Source organism: Mustela erminea, chromosome X (assembly GCF_009829155.1).
Source record: "Mustela erminea isolate mMusErm1 chromosome X, mMusErm1.Pri, whole genome shotgun sequence".
In the NCBI taxonomy this organism is placed as follows: domain Eukaryota; kingdom Metazoa; phylum Chordata; class Mammalia; order Carnivora; family Mustelidae; genus Mustela; species Mustela erminea.
In genome coordinates this window covers 114,254,065-114,267,616 of record NC_045635.1, presented here as the reverse complement: position 1 = coordinate 114,267,616, position 13,552 = coordinate 114,254,065, and the positions used below count along the sequence as shown (strand labels likewise).

The 13,552-nt window shown below is 43.4% G+C and overlaps 1 pseudogene; it reads right to left on the bottom strand.

Annotated features, from left to right (window-relative positions):
* Window positions 1-11,715: 11,715 nt before the first annotated feature.
* On the bottom strand, window positions 11,716-13,348 carry LOC116582371 (annotated as a pseudogene).
* Window positions 13,349-13,552: the final 204 nt, after the last annotated feature.

The window sequence follows — 13,552 nt, the reverse complement described above, 5'->3', positions numbered from 1 at the left end:
TTTTCCAGTCAAACACTTTATAAGGTAATTCCATCCCAAAAATATATAGGACATTTATGTAAGATGCAACTTAATAAAAGGGATGTTTGTAAACTTACCATCAAACTTAAACATGAGAGTATTGCCAATACTATTGTATCCACCTTTTATGTTTAGCAATATTTATGTCTTCCTTAAGAAATCTTTTCCTAATTTGAAGTCTTCCAAATTTCTTCCATAGTCATGTTTTTTATGTTTAAGTACTTAATCTAAAATTGTTTCATTTCTTATATATGGTGTGAAGAAGAAACCCAATTGCATTATTTTTCATGCAGATTGCCAGTTGTCCCAGTGCCATGTATTGCACAAAGGAAAAATGTCTGTTCTTTTCCCAGTGATCTGAAATGACATCTCTGAAATGCATCAAATGTCCTTCTATTCATGAGAATTTTTCTGGTCTCTGCATTGTTCAATGTATATACCTCTGCATCTCTAGCACACTGTCTTTATTACTAAAGGCTAGTAAGGCTTGGGATAGTAAGGCAGATCCCCCTAATTTGTTCTTTGTGTTGGCTATTTTGGAGCATTTACTTTTCCATGTAAATTTTAGAATCAGCTCCTCAAGTTTCATAAAAACCCCTGTGGGGTTTAGATTATAATTGTGCTAGATTTATACATTAAATCAAGTGGTGGAGGAAGTGGACACTGAGTTTCCTATTTATTCTCTGATGTCTTTCAATAACATTTTATAATTATCTACATATCGACTTTATACACATTTAGTTACATTCATTCCATACACACACACACACACACACACACTCTCTCTCTCTCTGTTGTGTATATATTCCATACATACTACTATTTCTATCTTTATATATCTATCCTTATATAATTTTGCTAATTTTAACAGTAAATTAAAAATGTACAAATTAAAAGTGTACTTTCCTGAATTTCTTGTGGCTGGTATATAGAAATACAATCAATTTTTATGTGTTGATTTTACACCTAGCTTCATTGTTAAATTCTTTGTCTATAGACTACTTTGAGTTTTTAGTTTAGCTAAATAACTTATTTATCTTTTATTGTCTCAGGGTGCAAGCTAGGGATTCTTGTAGTCCAGTGTTGAAGAGAGATGGTGATAGTGGACATTCTTGTCTTGTTCTTTTATTTTGTTTTTAAAGATTTACTTATTTATTTGAGGAGGGAGCAGAGGGGTAGAAGCTCAAGCAGACTCCTCACTGACTGGGAAGTCTGATTCAGGGCTCCATCTCATGACCCATGAGATTATGACCTGAGCTGAAATCAAGAGTCGGGTGCCCAACCGACTGAGCCACCCAGGCACCTCTCTTGTCTTGTTCTTGATCTTACAAAGAATACTTCTAATTTTCACCAGTAGGAATAATGTGCACTGTAGATTTCTGGTAGATTCAGTCTTCAACAAATACTTTTGATTTTGTCCTCATGAATAGTTATTGCATTTTATCACTTTTCTACATTTTCTACAATGTTTTTTTGCATTGGTTAGAATGATCATATGACTTTGCTCCTTTGTTGATACAGCGTACTGGTTATGGGTTTCTTGCCTCTCAGCTCCCAATTCACCCATTTGGCCCCATCTCTGGAATTTGTCTGGTTCATTTAAATTTTGTTTTCTTGTGGCAGTTGTTACTGAAGTTTGCCTTTAGGGGGCGCCAGAGACATTGCAGGGGAAAGTTTTGCTCTCTGGTTGTGGGCTACGGATACAGCAGGCCCCTTCTGGGCACGAGGCTTCTCCAGCACCACGCTCTGCTCCCCACACAGCTTTTCTAGTACCCTGATACGGGGCATTGTGGCCAGCGGCACTCCTTGGCCAGCAGCTTCTCTTTAAACCCTTCAAAACAGTAATACATTAGAGTGCTTCTGGTGAGACAGCTCTGTGCGCAACGTCCTCAGATACCCCTGAGACAGATTTCCAGCAGCTGTCAGAGAGCAGATTTCTAGAAAGTTCCACCGGTGTGGCACCAGAGCTTGATTGCCATTCTCTGAGTTGCTGCTAGTCTCTCTCAAAAAGGTACGGATTACAACTCCTGGCATGGGAATACCCTTCCTTGGGAACTTTTTCTCTGTTCTGGAAGGGGTTCTTCCTTGGGTATTCTCAGCCCAGGGGGGTGGTACTATTCCCTGGTTGATCTTTCTCAACCCTGGGAAGGAGAGCTCTTCCTTGGGTACTATAGATCAGCCATGGGGTGAGGGACCAGTCCTTGGGTGCTCTGCCTTCAGCTATGTGGGGCTGTCTTTCTTGGGTGACTCTTTCAGGCCTGGGGGAGAACTTTCCCTTGGTCACTCTCAGTTGTGTTGATGAGGGGGCTTTATTTGAGTCCAGCGAGGAGGATCTCTTCTTTGGTACTCCATCCTGGGGGAAGACTTTCCCCTGAATGCTCCCTGTCTCTGCTATGTTGGGCAAGGGTCTTTCCTTGCTTGTTTATCTGCCATGCAGTGGGGAGTTCCTTTCCTGATTGCTTCATCTCAGCCCTGGGTTTGGGGCTGTTTCTTAGATTCTGTATCTAACCTCTGTAAAGGGAAACTCTTCTATGGGGGCTTTACATTGCCCTGGGGTGGGGGCTCTTCCTTGGAGACTCTGTCTTAGAGATGGAGAGGGGGCTTTTACTTGAGCACCCTGTCCAAGTGGAGACCAAGAGGATATTTCCTAAGGCTGTCTGTCTCAGCTGTGTTAAGGGAGGGGCTTTCCCTTCAGTGTTTGCTCTCAGCCCTAGATAAAGGGATTCTGCCTTGGGTTCTACAGCTCTAATTCCAGAGGGTGGGTTTCCAGCACCACAGAAATCCTCTGCCGTGCACTGAATCATAGCTCAGCTTCTCCAACAAGATCTGGACTTCAGTACTTTTAGAGGGGGTGGATTTTTTCCCTTAAGCCCTCTCTAAGTCCTGGAGAGGACGTTTCATTGGATGTTCTATTTCAGCCCAGGTGTGGCACTCTTTCTTGGGTGTTTATGTCGGGGTGAGGGGGATTTCCCATGGGCATTGTATCTCAGCTATGCAGTAGGGGGATTTTCCTTGGGTGTCCTGATGAGGATACTAACTTTGGTGCCATGACTCAGTGCTAGGAGTGGTGCTTTTCCTTGGGTGTTCTTTCTAAGCCCTGAAGGGCGGCTCTTCTCTGGAGTTCAATCACAGCCCTGGTGGGGATGGGAGAGATATGTTATATCTGGACTTGTGGAAGAGGTCACTGATACAAAGACACAGGACAGGGAATAATCCTTGTCTCACAGAAACTAGACTTGATGGTATTCCACCTTACCCCAGTCTTCAGTTAGAGTTTCCCTTAATCTTTCTGTGCTTTGGTTTCCTTATTTATAACAAAGAGGGTGATCATCGGACCTAGTTCACAGGGCTCTGTAGAGGATTAAGTGAGTTCATGTAAGCCATTTAGGATAATACCTGGCAGATAGTAACTGCTCAATGAAATGCTTTTACCCTCTTCGTACTCTTCTACTGTGGGAAATGCAAATTGTATGAAAAATTGTTTCTTGGGATTTTATTTGAATAACAGGGAGCATAGTTTTGATTATCCTTGCATGATAACAGCTTAAATATAACCTTTTCTTTTTAAACATAACCTTCTATACTTCTGATCTGTATCCTCCAACATTGAAAAGCACCCATCTCTGCCTGGCACCTAGGTGGACATATTTGAATCTCCTTGTGTTTGGGGACTTACACTTTCAAACTATTCTACCCTTCATTATCTATGTGTAGCATTAGGTAAGTGGTAATCGATTTTATTAATGATGACTTTAAAACATAAAAAGGCACACACACACACACACACACACGATTTCCCTTAAAGAGAGTTGACACAGAGTGGGTTATACTTCTTTAATGGGTAATCGTGTAATTGGCTCCTTTTTAGTTGATGAGAGCCACTCATTCCCCAAACATTTTGATGAATCATGGCTCTATTATATTTGACTTTGGACAACAACTTTTTTTTTAAAGATTTTATTTATTTATTTGAGAGGGAGAGAATGAGAGAGAGAGAGAGAGAGAAAGAGAGAGAACACAAGAGGAGGAAAGTCAGATGGAGAAGCAGACTCCCTGCTGAGCAGGGAGCTCAATGGGGAACTCGATCCTGGGACTCCAGGATCAGGACCTGAGCCATAAGGCAGTCGCTTAACTGACCAAGCCACTAGGTGCCCTGGACAACACTTTGTATTTTCACTTCCTCCTCATTCCGCTTAGGCTGGATTAAAATTAAGTTGCATTTCTGAGAATAGAACATCTCTTGGTAGATGGTAAGTTTTTGCTGCATGATCAAAACTTATATTGATGATGCAAATGCATGATTTTAGACACATAGGCAGACTTTCCAACTTTGCAACAGTTGCATTTTTGTCAGTGATGGAGTATGTTGATTGATTTTTTTAATTTCTTTTTTTTTTTTTTTAGGGACTGATGACCAATGAAGCAGATGAGTTTGCTTCAGGGCTTGAAAACAAAATGAAAAATCCTGGAGAACCCGACAGTCCTTTGTCATGTAAGAGAAGTTAGAGGACGCCTTGCTGTTAATGAAATAGTAAGGAAGATGGTAATTATGTCTTTGAGAAACAGTTATGAGCATGTTTGCCAGTAGAAAGGAAAGAATCTAATAAGCTTCAGCCATTTGGAGTTGCTGCACGAGTTGGTAGGATGAAGCACGTCTCTGTGGCAGTAGGAGATGATGGACTCAACAGGACAGTGGGCCTGCACTCGCTCTCTGCATGTCCTCACCTCCTGTTCGTCCGCTAACCCAGTGTCATCCGGGTTTTGCTTCCTCTGCTCCACTGAAACTGTCCTTGTCAGTTCCCCAGTGTCGGCTATATGTTGTCTTTAACTTCTCAGCAGTATTTGACACAGTCATTCACACAATCCTCCATGAAAACCTTGGGCTTTCAGAAACCACATTTTCCTGATTTCTTTCTCCCTTACTGGGACTCTTTTTCATTTTCTTTTTCTACTTGTTTCTTTTCATTCCCACTACTAAATACTCTATGGCCACTAATCCGGATCCTGGGCCTTCTTTCCTTGAATATACTCTCTCCCTAGATGATCCCACATAGTCTTGGAACTTTAAATATGACAATGGGTATTTCATCAACTCCCAAACTGATACCTCTAGATTACAACTTGCTCCTGAACTCCAGACTCAGATTCAAATGCATACATGGTATCTCCACTCACATGTCTAAGAGACTTTAAAAACTCCACCCATTCCTTGTGTTTAAACTGAACTCCTGAACTCCCTCCTTTGCATATACCTTCTCCACATACAGCACAGTCTGTTTTGGCATTTGGTGTTATAGTGAAGAAATTATTGGGGAATCTGGGTGGCTCATTCTGTTGAGTCTCCTGCTCTTGGTTTTGGCTCAAGTCATGATCTTATGGGTCATGGACTGAACCCTGAGTCAGGTTCCACACTCAGTAGGGAGTCTGCTTGCTGATTCTCTCCCTCTGGGCCCTCCCCCTGCACACACACACACACACTCTCTCTCAAATGAATAAATAAATCTTTTATAAAAGGAAATTATTGCCAAGTCCAATGTCTTGAAGCTTTCCCCCTATGTTTAACTTCAGGAGTTTTATAGTTTTAGGTCTTACATTTAGGTCTTTAATCCATTTTGAGTTTTTAAATCCATTTTTAAAGATTTCATTTATTTATTTGGTAGAGAAAGAGAGATCACAAGTAGGCAGAGAGGCAGACAGAGAGAGAGAGAGAGAGAGAGAGAGAGAGAGAGGAGGAGGAGGAGGAAGGCTCCCCACTGAGCAGAGAGCCCGATGCAGGCCTCTGTCCCAGAACCATGAGATCATGACCTGAGCCAAAGGCAGAGGCCCAACTCACCGAGCCACCCAGGCACCCTTGAGTTCATTTTTATTCTTGGTGTAAGATAAGGGCCCAACTTTATTCTTTCTTATGTGGGTATCCAGTTTTTCCCATACCATTTTTTATAAGATTTATTTTATTTATTTATTTGACAGGCAGAGATCACAAGTAGGCAGAGAGGCAGACAGAGAGAGAGGAGGAAGCAGGCTCCCCGCAGAGCTGAGAGCCCGAGGTGGGGCTCTATCCCAGGACCCTGGGATCATGACCTAAGCTGAAGGCAGCAGCTTAATCCACTAAGCCACCCAGGTGCCCCTCCCATACCATTTTAAAAAATTTCTTAAAAGTAAGCTCTAAACCCAGTGTGGAGCTCGTACTCATGACCCTGAGATCAAGAATCACATGCTCTAGTGACTGAACAAGCCAGGTACCCCCTTCTCCCAGTAACATTTTTTGAAAAAACTCCTTTCCTTATTGAGTGGTCTTGACACTTACAGAAACACATTTGACCATATATGCACAGATTTATTTCTAGGATCTCTATTCTATTGGTCTGTTTGTGTATCTTTATGCTATTACCACACTGTTCTAATTACTGAAGCTTTGTAATACATTTTAGAATCAGGAGTGGGAGTTTTCCAGTTTGATTCTGACTTTTCAAAATAGTTTTGGCTATTCATTGTCTCCTGAGATTCCATATGAATTTTAGGATGAATTCTTCTATTTCTGCACAAAACGTTGTTGCAATTTTGGTATGGATTACATTGTTGATTGCTTTGGGTAGTACAAGAATCTTAACAATATTAAATCTTCCAACCATGGACATGGAATGTCTTTCCATTTATTTGTATCATCTTAATTTTTTTCAGCATTTTTTAAAAAGTAAACTCTAGGGGCACCTGGGTGGCTCAGGCTCCACCTGCCTTCACCTTGGGTCATGATCTCAGGGTCCTGGGACCGAGTCCCGCATCGGGCTCTCTGCTCATTGGGGAGCCTGCTTCCCCTTCTCTCTCTACCTGCCTCTCTGCCTACTTGTGATCTCTCTCTCTCTCTGTGTCAAATAAATAAATAAAATCTTAAAAAAATACCTAAAAAAGTAAACTCTACACCCGACGTGGGGCTTGAACTCGACCCTGAGATCAAGAGGCACTTGGCTCTACTTACTGAGCCAGCCAGGTGCCCTGTTTCAGCAATGTTTTATAGTTTTCAATGTACACATGTTTCACTTTCTTTGTTAGGTTTATTTCTAAGTATTTTATTCTTTTTTTACAAGAATTATTTATTTATTTTAGAGAGTGTATGCATGAGCACACAGGCAAGGGTAGGGACAGAGGAAGATAGAAAAGGAGAGAAAATTTTCTAGCAGGATCCCCACTGAGCTCAGAGCCTGACACAGGGCTCAATCCCAGGACCCTGAGATCATGACCTGAGCTGAAACCAAGGGTTGGACGTTTCAATTACTGGACCACCCAGGTACCCTTCTAAGTATTTTATTCTTTTTGATGCTATTATAAATGGAATTGTCTTCTTCATTTTCATTTCAGATTTTTCATTGTTAGTGTACAGAAATGCAATTGATTTTTGTGTGTTGATTTAGTATCCTTCAACCTTGCATGAAAATTCATTTTATAGTCCTATGTACACTGTAAGCTCCTTTTTGTATCCCCCACAGCATCTTGCACAACATAGATGTTTTAGGCATCTTTTGGTTAATGACATTTCTCTTTATTTTCAATTTAAAAAAAAGATTCACAACCTTGAGAAGGTACTAGAAAAAGTAATTTTTGCCATCTTCATAACAAAGTTAATTACATAAAAAACATAGCCTGTTATCACAACTATCTGTGAGAAACAAGGACAAGTTTGCTGTGCTGTAGAATGATGTTGGATATTGCTGGTTTCCTAGAATGTGGTTCTCAAGGGAATTGCCTTCTGGAGGTTAAGAAAAAGCAGTGGACTTTTTTTTTTAAAAAGATTTTATTTTTATTTATTTATTTGACACAGAGAGAGAGAGAGAGAAAACACACAAGTAAGCAGAGTGGCAGGCAGAGGGAGAGGGAGAATCTGGCTTCCCACTGAGCAGGGAGCCCTATGCGGGGCTTGATCCCAGGGCCCTGGTATGATGACCTGAGCCGAAGGCAGATGCTTAACCAATCGAGCCACCCAGGAGCCCCAACAATGGAACTTTTTAATGCTGTGATTCTCCATCAGTAAAATTTGGCTTTGGCCCTAAGACTATCCATTGAAAATATAGTTTGCTTTCTTATTTGTTTTCCCACTTGAGGAAGGGTATGGAATTAACTCTTCAGGCAAAATCCTACTACTGTCCTAGTGTCTATGGCAGGTCACACTGCTGGTACTGACAAGTGCCTTCTTTCACCACTGCTATCCTCTACTGCTCCTCAGCTCCTCATGATTCTTTGCCTGGGAAGAGGAGTTGAGCCTTCTTTTTTTTTCCTTAAGGATTAATTAATTCATTAATGAGAGAGAACATGAATGGGCATGCGCAGGAGAGCGGGGCAGGGGAGGGGGAGAAGGAGTGAGAGAGAATCCCAAGCAGACTTTGAGCTGAGTGCAGAGCCCTATGGGGGCTTGGTCTCATGACCCTGAGATTATGACCTGAGCTGAAACCAAGAGCAGCTGCTCAACTGACTGAGCCCTTTGAACCTTCATTCTTTTTTTTATTTTTTTGTAAAGATTTTATTTATTTATTTGGCAGAGAGAGATCACAAGTAGGCAGAGAGGCAGGCAGAGAGAGAGAGAGAGAGGAGGAAGCAGCCTCCCTAACCAGCAGAGAGCCTGATGCAGGACTTGATCCCAGGACCCTGAGATCATGTCCTGAACTGAAGGCAGAGGCTTAACCCACTGAGGATATTTAAAGTGTACATCATGATGATGTGATAGACATGCATTGTTCATTGACTTTAATCACAAAACACGGGACTATCAAGAAGCTGTCCAAACATATCAGACATATGCCTCCACAGCACTTTGGTAGTAGGAACTCAATTTCCTTTGATGGTCAGGTTCAGTCACCCCAGCCAGTACAGTATAGCCCTTCTTTGCCATTGATTGAGAGGTCTGGGGAGTCCAAGTGCCCAGCTGGGAGACTCAACTTCCCATTCAATGGAGTCATTGTTTTATTTCCTGGTGAAAGCATTCTTTCTTTGGAACGAATATCTCTAGCACAGAAGAGCTAGATCTCTTGTCATAGGACAAGGAAGCAAAAATTTTCTGTTGTCTTGCTGGGGTTAATAGTGAGGAGAGGCACTCCTGTTTCCATACCTTGATTGCAGGATCCATAAATCCATGTGATAAGAGGAACAGTACCATATACCTATGCATGTAAATGCTTAGCTACCCCAGATCCTCAAGTTACTGCCACTTAGCTAGAAACAAGTGAGGTCTTCCAGATGCCATTCCACTTCAGGATGAGGAGAAACCTAAGACCAGTGAACTCCATGAATATTGCTCAATAGCTGCACTCATTTCCTATAAAATGGGTTCCTTGCTTAGAAATGATGATCTTTGGAATACCATGATGGTGAATAAGGTATTTTTCAAATCTACAAATATTGGTTTCTTTTTTTTAAAAAAGATTTTATTTATTTATTTGACAGACAGAGATCACAAGTAGGCAGAGAGGCAGGCAGAGAGAGAGGGGGAAGCAGGCTCCCCGCTGAGCAGAGAGCCCAATGCAGGGCTTGATCCCAGGACCCTGAGATCCTGACCTGAGCTGAAGGCAGAGGCTCAACCCACTGAGCCACCCAGGCACCCCTACAAATATTGGTTTCTCAAAAGCACTACAGGTGGGGGACGCCTGGGTGGCTCAGTTGGTTAAGCAGCTGCCTTTGGCTCAGGTCATGATCCCAGGGTCCTGGGATCGAGTCCCACATCGGGCTCCTTGCTCGGCAGAGAGCCTGCTTCTCCCTCTGCCTCTGCCTGCCTCTCTGTCTGCCTGTGCTCGCTCGCTCTCTCTCCCTCTGTCTCTGACAAATAAATAAAATCTTAAAAAAAAAAAAAGCACTACAGGTGGGAAGGAAAATCCATATCCAGAGTATCTATTTAAGTAAGCACAAAGCATGGCCCCTTCCTTAATAAAAGTGCTCCACCATGAAGCCCCTGCCACCTGGTATTTGGCTGATCAGTCACAGGAGCCATATCAGGGGCTCCATGGTGGCTCCTGCTTCTGGCAGATCAGGCACTCAGCAATGGTTGTAGTGAGATCAGCTTTGGTAATCCCAACCTGCCACTTGGCCACCTAGTTCTTGAGCCCACTGGGTTCAGACATGACTGCTGGGGAAGAGCCTGATGGGTATTTACACAATGGGTCCCGTAGCCATCAGATTATTATTTTTTTTAAGATTTAATTTTAATTTTATTTATTTATTTGTCAGAGAGAGAGAGAGAGAGAGAGAGAATGAACAAGCGGAGTGGCAGGCAGAGGCAGAGAGAGAAGCAGCCTCCCCACTGAGCAAGGAGCCCGATGCGGGACTATCCCAGGACTCTGGGATCATGACCTGAGCCAAAAGCAGCAGCTTAACCGACTGAGCCACCCAGGCATCCCTAGCCATCAGATTACTAAACTTCTGCCCTAGTAAGGTTTTCTTTGCGGATTACCCATGGGACACACTTATCTTCATATCATATGTCTATTCAGTTGGGCGTATCCACATACCTCTTCCCTAGACCTTTTTGTCACAAACTTGCAGTCATGTATTTTCAAAGTCCCTGACCATTCAGCTAATAACTCAGACACGGTCTATGCATGGTTATACACTCATACCTTTGGCCAGCTCTCCTCCAGGCAGAGTGAACAAGCAGATGCACTGCTCAAAATTTTCCCTCTGGGAAGTTTACCTTTCACCAGTGTCCTTCAGGGCAGTCCCAGATGAGACCAAAGTGCATCTGCTGTCCACTTTTGGCCTGTGTGGGAGACAGGATTCGAATTATGCCCCTCCCCACATATTCCAGTCTTCTGGTTATTCAAACACTAGTATGAGTACAGCTGTGGGATGTTTTTACTGCAAAAATGAGTATTTTATTTTGGTAGCATTAAGGGATAAAACAACAGTATTTCTACTGTTGAGGTGAAAACAATGTTTAAACTTTGTTATCCTCCAAATATATTCCAAATGAGAATGTTTTAGGAAGGTCCCAAAGCACAGGCAAATTTTAACACAATGATACGGGAATCTGTAATACTGAAAATAACGCTCTCTGACAGGGTGTTTAAAAACATATTTTTTGAGTTCTAAAAGCAGTCAAGCAATCCCTTCCAAGCAACTGTGTCAAGAGTGAAACAGCATGTTCCATTCATACTCTAACAATTTCATTGTAATACTTTTTACTGCTATGACAATTTTATATAAATTTTCCTATACTTAAAATAGGGTTTTAAAGTGGAAGAGTATACAAAATTCCAGATAAAATGATAGGGGAAGAAATTTAATAAGGTGTTCCCTCCCCTCCCTTATCATAAATGATAACCTTTAGCAGTTGGGAGTTGAACTTTAAAATACAACCCCCCCACCCGGGGTGCCTGGGTGGCTCTCATTTAAGTATCTGACTTCGGCTCAGGTCATAATCTCAGGGTCCTGGGATCGAGCCCTGCATTGAGCTCCCTGCTTCTCCCTTTGCACCTCCCCCCTGCTTGTTTCTCTCTCTCACTCTCAAATGAATAAAATGTTTAAAAAATTAGAGACAACCCCCCAAATGAAAACCCAAGTTTTAAATCTTAATCAGATATAATTGGAAAAGTTTACTTATATTTGAAAACCTTTTATAAAATCATTTCTTTTTTGTATTAAAGCAGAAACCAGTTCCCAAAAGCTCTTATTCGATTATGTATCCTAATTGGACTAATATCTGACAGAAGACTATCACTTTTGCTTTTGTAATTGTGATTTTTCACTGTAGCTTTTATAGAACTCATGGTCCCTAATATACCCCCACTCTTCTTTCCTGGGTGGGGAAAATGGCTGCCATAATGAACTTCTCACTGATAGAGTTTCTGGAAATATGTGCTGTTTGTTATTATTCAAGGGGGACAAAATTCTGGGTGGATGGCCTACAGGTTTTCTCGTGCTGCATACCTGTCTCCACATGAAAATTGCTAGGAACTTGAGGAACCGCATTTTTCAGTGTGTTGGCAGCCAGGGTACTGTCAAATACTGTCCTGTCCCAGTGATCATCATCATTAGTACAGAAAACGTCTGCATTCACTCAGTTTCGAATATGCATCCTGGGTCAAGGCCAGCCCTATATTGTGCTCCCAAGTTTTCATCTTTAGCTTGTTAGCAGTGCCAGAGAAACGTCTCCCTGGGGGTCTGGGTCCCTAGAGAGAGAGCACCACAGTTAGGACATTCTTGGTGGCTTTTATTCTCCCATCTTTTGGAAGACGTGCTAAAAGCCCAAGGGTAAGTAGTGATCCTTGTCTAGTATAAGCATAAGTCCAGCAGCATCTTGAGTATTTCTGGCCATTTCCCATACAAAATGCAGTTTCCCCCACCACTGTTTGGTTTGGGAGAACTTGGCCCCTCCCCCAGTAGCCCAAGGAGTGGGGATATTGGGCGTGAAAGCACCCCATTTTCAAAGCTGCATTCTTCAGGTCTCTGCAGCAGTCTCTCCAGGTCACTGCCTGGAGACTCATTGGGAATGACTGATGGCTCCAGGACAGACACTTGCGGGACCGGAGAGAAGTGGATGCAGCCATCGCCGGACCCACATCTGCCCTCACTGACTCACCATCACCCCCACCCCGCCCACCCCGGGTGTGCTCGTGGGGGGCTGCGCCCTTAAAGTTCTCAGCTTGCCCACACCCTGGCCCCCCCGCCATGTGTCTCAGCCCGCCCCCCCCCCGCCCCCGGCAGCTGCAGTGAGGCCATCGCCCCTGCCACTGGGAGCCAGGGCTCAAGGTCTGTCCTGTCCTGGCTCTCTGGGAAGACATCCCACAACCGCGCCCTACTGCACCCCAGCTCCCTGACCTGGGCCTCCAGTGCCCCCGCGTCCTGGTCCTCACTGCAGCCACGGCCCTGCAGCCCCCTCCCACCCAGGCAGTAACCTCCTGTGATGGGCTTTTGCAGTTGACAGAAACTCTTTATATCCACTGTCCCTGAGATGTCCTGCGGCTGGGCCTGATCCACGCAGGTGAGTCCTTTAAAGGTAGGCAGCTATCTCCGTCAGGGAGAAGAGGAAGTCAAGGATTTGCCACGCTTTACCACTCTGAAAGTGTAGAAGGGTCCATGTGAGAAGGGTGAGAAGATATGCAGGAGGACCTAGGAGCTGACCGTGGCCCCTGGCCGACACCCAGCAATGCGATGCAGACCTCGTGTTTACAGTCTTAAACTGTGAATAGATCCTCAACATACCAGTCAAGAGGGAGCTGGGACTGAAAACCACAATGAGATACCACTTCACACCCACCGGGATAGCTGTTAATAGGTGTTTAACAAGCGGCCTGAAGAGATTGGAATCTTCCCACGTTGCTGGTGGGAATGTGAAATGATCTGGCATCTTGGCAGAACAGGCTGGCATTTCATCAAAAAAAGAACACATCAAGTTACAAAATAGCCAGCAACTTCACTTCTAGGTACATACTCAAGAGACACAGAAGCATGTGTCCACACAAGAACTTGCACGTGAACAAGATCCAGCATTATATTGCTTCCATGTCCTTACCCCAACCTTCAGAGCCATTCCCACACATTTACCCCAGGC